Source organism: Patella vulgata, chromosome 8, assembly GCF_932274485.2.
Source record: "Patella vulgata chromosome 8, xgPatVulg1.2, whole genome shotgun sequence".
NCBI lineage: Eukaryota > Metazoa > Mollusca > Gastropoda > Patellidae > Patella > Patella vulgata.
In genome coordinates, this window is record NC_065886.2 from 39468411 (window position 1) to 39475063 (window position 6653).

The window sequence follows — 6653 nt, forward strand, 5'->3', positions numbered from 1 at the left end:
AATCAAAATATGCTACCCATAATCCAGCGTTACCAACAGCAACCGGCATAGCTAATATCCCCGTTCCTATATTCCCTTTTATTAGATGCATTAAACTTTGTAGATTTCTGAAGAAAAAAAATATATTTTCAATAAATTCATAACCGATCTTTAAGTAAATATAACATTCTTTTCCAAGATAATTTATTATCTTGTTTAAAGACCAAAGGTACATGTAGTTTGGATTACGATATCTAACTAACTAAAGATTATGTGGCCATTATGTACTCTTGTAAATTGTTAAAGGGAAAGGAAACTGTTGATCCATTTGGATCTTTTGGTATATTCTAATTGCCTTAAATTTCTAATACTTTATCTTTTAACAATATTAGAGGTCAATTGGTTCATGATACACAGATGAGTTGAACGAATTTTTGGAACAGGAGCAACTACTTATATGCGTTCGGGCATGGACACTGTACCGGGGTAGTGACAAGCAAACAACCGACGGTCGATCGATTGTCGACTTGTTGCTAGAAAACCAGGAGGCTGTAAAGGCTACGATGGACCCAGTATTGGACAGCGGTGCAGGTCATGCGGTCAACCCCCGAATATGTTTTGAATTTTTGAACAATCTAACTAACCGTATTTTGACAATGCCGCCACGGAATATGATATAATCATAAGCACATCAAGTGAAGTCCGGGATAAAAGTTTTACTGTATAAGTTGTAATTCGTTATTTCCTTCCTCCTTCCTTTTTAGAAATAAACTTTTTAGAGAATCTAAATGCTACGGAGGGGGTGGGGGCAATAGTATAACATTTAGTTGATAGAATTTAGTATTCATGTATTAGTACATGTATATACTCACGGGGGTGGCGGGAGGGGGGGTGTATACTTACGAAATTGAGTTTTCAATATTTTGTCTCTCTGTTTCTATTTCTGGTGGTTTGACACCTACACTGTCGTTTAACTCCACATACCTCTTGTCACTTTGAATGTTTGGTAAGACCCTAGCCGATTCCATGGACGCTTGTGAATCATCAGCCATTTTTGTGATCAATGGTGGCTTGGTTCATGTATCTAGAAATGATGGAGAGGGATGAAAGTATATCGCGCTGTGGGTTCGGGTGACCGAATGGTTTAACGGGTGCGCCTTAAATCACACAGTCTGTCATTGCATCAAATGGTGTGGTTTCGACTCCCCGAATGTACGTGATAAGGGGTAGGGTTGTGCGTCCAACCAAGTGGGGTTTCTCCGCGTTCTCCGGTTTCCTCCCACTGCTAAAACACCCCTACGCGCAAGCGAGTTATTGAAATAAAATTGAACAGCGTGTCAGTCCCGAAATGACCTAGATTGCGTCGAGTGGACGTTAAACCTCTCTCTCTCTTTCTCTCTCTCTCTCTCTCTCTGTCTCTCTCTCTCTACCCGATTGAGAGTACCTAGCCTGTTCTCCCATCGCACAACTGTACGTAGTTACACACACGGATTACAGGGGTTACACACAAGTATAACCTGGTGCCCAATCCAAGCCAGGAATTTGTTCCTCGTAAGGAAACAATTGGTATCTTGTATAATCTGCAGCTAAATGTACATTAAGGGCCACCCACTTTAGGGGACCGGGTAAGGGTGGGAGAATTGCAATGTAAATGTGCCCATGTTTCACAAAATACGATGGTTTTGACTGGATGGATTTTTCTGAACTTTAGAAAGGATATAAGTCGATAGGTAAATGTACTTACAAATTGATTTATGAAGTGATGTGATATCCACGCTTTCACGGTAACATGGCTGTCGGTGAGTTAGAAATTTGATCTGCTATTTATCTTCCAACCATATGGTACACAATCCTGAATTGCAAATTTTTTTTTAATTACTGCTTACGTAGTATAGGCTCACGCGCTGCGCTCAGCTGATAATGATGGAAGATAATTAAATTTTTAATATTCTTTTATCGCACAGCAACCCACTTTTATAAAGGTGTATCGGTGTGTAATTTGGTCGGATTTCGCAATAGCTGTGGCGTGTCTTGCGCTAATATTGTTTTACAAACAAAATGAAATGGGGTTTAACGTCTTACTGTTCTGCACCGACTGGGATAATGAAGACGGATACAGTGACAGTGTGCTATGAGAGATTTTTTTTCGGACAGCAGCACTACGATCTACTCTTATTTCGAATTCATACTGTCAAGTGTTCATTTATGTACGCGTCAGTGTGTACACGCGACCTGGGTTTTCGTACAATCCGATCGACAATGCACTGTCCTTTGCCACGCCCATCCATTTTTACAAAAGCCTTTTTAAAATTGCGTGTATGTTAGGATGTAGGAGTATTTAGATTGTACGATGTTTCGGTCACAAACGTTTCATGCATAGAGATGTTTCAACTCTGACCCTAACCAGTAAGCACTTATTTAACAGATATTGAATTGACGTGGACTTAACCACAATAATCGTCGAAAAAAACGAAACGTCAACCTTCGGGTCCGCCGTGTGTGTGCGTTGAATTTACAGGCCGTTATTTTACGGTAATTAATTAAGTCAATAAATGGCCGTGTTTGTTTTAGAAAAAAATATCCCATTTTATCCATTATTATAAGCCCACATTTTCTTGTGGACGTATATTGTATTTTGTGTGGACAATCTACAGGTCACAATTTTTATCCCTTATTATTGCACGAAAAATCACGTTTTTAGCTTGTGCACACTCTAGAGGTCACAATTGTTCTACCGATTTTGATGAAACATAAATTATATGTTTATAGACCAAAGATCTCGGTTCCTGTCGATATTTGCACGTATCGGACCCTAACTTCCCGAATTATGACCCCTGATTGTACGAAAAATTGCGCTTTTAGCTTGATGACCCTCTAAAGGTCACATTTTTATCCGATTAAAAAAAATCGTTAGATACATGACCGTTACAGCATAATGACATTTGAGTTCGAATTTCGTGAAAATTGGACGGAAACTGTCCGAGAAAATGGCCTCTCCCTGTACGCAAATAGTGTAAAAGTATGTAATACCAAGGTTGTGGACCCTCTAGAGATCACCATTTTTATTGGATTTTGATGAAACTTAAAATATGTGTTTACATCCCATAGTTCTGGGGTTGTAACTTCCTGGATTATGGCTTTTCTGTTTAGCTTGTTCTCTGTCCATCTATTGCAAAATGTGAGCGTATCTTGCATGGCAACCGCTTGTATTTCAAGGGGATGAGCCATCGGATGGTCTAAGGAGTGCGCTGTAATATAAATCTTAAGGTGCCGTATGGCGTCATGTGATGTGGTTTCTATCCCAAGCTTGTACATGACATGTAGAAGGGTCGACTGTCCATTCTAGTGGGATTTCTCCAGGTCCTGCGGTTTCCCACCACTAATAAAGACTCCTATGATCAAACCAATAATTGAAATAAAATTGTACCATGTCAACATGATCATATTTCCCTACAACTGTAGGCATTGGAACCCCCAACCCATATCTCGAAAACGCCCCCTCAAACGCCTGTTCACCACACAGATTCGGCATCTACGCAAAAAACTCGTATGGAAAAAAAAAAGAGAGAGAGAGAGAGAGAGAGAGAGAGATGGGGTTTAACGTCCACTCGACACAAACTAGGTCATTTCGGGACTAACACATGGTTCAATTTTATTTCAATAATTCGCTTGCGCGTAGGGGTCTTTAGCTGTGGGAGGAAACCGGAGGACCCGGAGAAAACCCACGAGGTTGGACAGGCGACCCTACCCCTTGTCACGTACAACCGGGGATTCGAAACCACGCCAGTTGACTCAATGACAGACTTTATGGTACAGCACGCACGTGCTAACCATTCAGCCATCCAACCCCCCTCGTATGGAAAAACATGGTCTCATAAATTCACAGCTCTGGTGGCGACCGCCCCTTTATCCACCGGACTAATCCACTACATATCTGACAGCGTATAAATACATGTAGGAGTGTCTAACAAATCTTTAATATGATACACTGACACATGGGATAATTAGGTCATGTATTCGATTTAAAAAAGATTTACTTTTATATCACACGTCAAACTGATCGAGGTCAAAGTCACTGGTATCTTTCCGTGGTAAAACTCCAGAATGTTACGGTACATTCATCATTTTATTTTCTGTCGGTTTCCCATGAATGTGTGTTAGATGAATAATTTCAGATTGTACATCATTTTTATTAGTTTTTGCTGCATCTTAAAATGCTTTCACCCATAATTCAAATTTGAACAGAAATATATACAGAGAATTCGTATTCGTTTCTACCAAAAACGGCTTTACTCAGTATTTGAACCGCAGATCTAGTACAGCAAACGGTAATGTAATAAAAACGTGAAATAAAATGAAATGAAATGAAATTTAACATTCCATTGTTCTGCGCCGACTGGGCTTATGAAGACGGACAGACGCATTCAGTGTGGCCTACTCTTATATAGAATTACAACTGTCAAGGGTTCTTTACGTGCACGCCAATGTGTACACGGGACCTCAGTTTTTCGTCCCATCCGGACGACCATACGCTGTCCCTTGCCAAGCCCTCCGTCCTGCACCACTGTCAAGGGGGAATCATGCCTGAAAATCCAGATAAACTTTCTCGGTCAACACAGATATCGAATACGGGACCTCCAGGATAGCAAGCTAACGTGCTGCTCTTTGGGCCACCGCCATCATCCCCCATCTTGAATTTATTATGTACCCTAAATATAAACAGTTGAACCCAGCTATCTACAAATTTACTAGATTTACTGGTCTACCGCGGGTTCAATGAACAGTGGCTCCCCAAAATTCATATATACTATTCAAAAAAAGTAGGGGATATTTGATTTTTAAGTGTTATTAAAGTCACCTAATGAAACTGACGAAGAAACAAATGACAAAATGAAATGAAGTTCACATTCATCGATTTATTCCAAATGATCGTTAGACTAAGTAAGGCACAGACTGACCATTATAAGGGTAAAATGATACCCGGGGTCAAACAGCAAAGTTACCACAGCATCACAACCAAGTCAGTAACGGGTAAATCCTTCTCTGTTTGCCAAACAAGCATTGATCCGACGTGGCATACTCCTAATGAGACGTCTAAGGTCATTTTGGTCCAGATTGTCCCATTCCTGTTGCAACGCAGCAGCAAGTTCTTGGACATTGGCAGGACGTTGTTGACGTTGACGTAACCTCTGTCCAAGCATGTCCCAGACATGCTCGATGGGGGAGAGGTCGGGACTCAGTGCTGGCCAAGGTAATGTGGTGATGTTCTGTTGTTGGAGGTAACCTGTAACGATCCTGGCCCTGTGACATTTTGCGTTGTCATCCTGGAAGATGAAACGGCGGCCATGACGTCGTGCGAACGGCACAACATGGACTGCCAAGATGTTGTCCCGGTAGTACTGGCCTGTAACACGCCCTGCAACAACATGTAAAGCCGTTCTTCCAGCAACAGTGATGCCTCCCCACACCATAACAGAACCACCCCCAAATCGATCATGTCTGATGACGTTAACGTCTTGGAAGCGCTCGTTTCGACGACGCCACACCCTCCTACGTCTGTCCAAAAAATCAACAGTGAACCTTGACTCATCTGAAAACATCACATTGCTCCAGCGTCGATTATCCCAGTGTTGACGATCCCTACACCAACGACGTCTTGCCTGAATGTGATGATCTCTCAAACAAGGGATCACGCGAGGACGTCGGGCGCGAAGGTGACCCCTATGCAGTCGATTCCGAATCGTCTGGCCACTCACTCTCACACCAGTGTCTGTTTGAAGACGAGCGCTGATCTGATTTGCTGTGATGACACGATTTCTCAAGGCCAAGGTACGGATAAATCGATCCTGGGCTTGAGTTGTCGCCCTTGGTCGACCTGAGCGTGGTCTGTCCTGTACAGATTGTGTATCACGGTATCTGGACCATAGCCTGCTTATGACAGACTGAGAAACATTCATCGTCCGCGCCACAACCGCCTGTGTTGTGCCGATCTGTAGCATGCCAAGGGCACGTAACCTTTCATTTTGGGTAAGCCGACGCATATCAAAATTTGTTTTCTGGTCACTAAAACAATTAAACTGATGTTTCCACCCTGGAATTCAATGCCACAATGACTGTAACATTCAAAGTCAGAGTCGTGCAAATCTTGGGTTGGACCCCCATGATGATCCCAAGCATCACCTGCATTCCATGCGGTAGCTATTGGTGCGTTTGGGCGTCACATGTAACTGGAAATGTTTCTTCTGTTAGGTTCTATAGTGACTTTTTTCGTAGTCATTTGCATATTTTAGTATTATGCCCCCAAAATCAAATATCCCCTACTTTTTTTGAATAGTATATATTATTCATTTTTTTTAAGATATACCGAGACGCACAACTTTTATTATGGATGATTGTAAATCTAGTCTGCCAGCTTCACTTAATCTTATAACGGTAACACGAGGGGGTGGTGTTTTCACGATCGCTTAATAAACGCACCACATTATTAGCTAATCACAAATATTTGAATGTGAATGTTGAAAATCATGATTAGATGGTGCACAAATGGAGCATGGAGTATAAATATGGCTTTCAAAATATGACAACTGAAGAGGGCGTAGAAGCAGAATGCATGCATTGCAACGACCCCACACGCAAGCGTTAATTGATCAAGGTCATTCTGTTTTACATTTCTT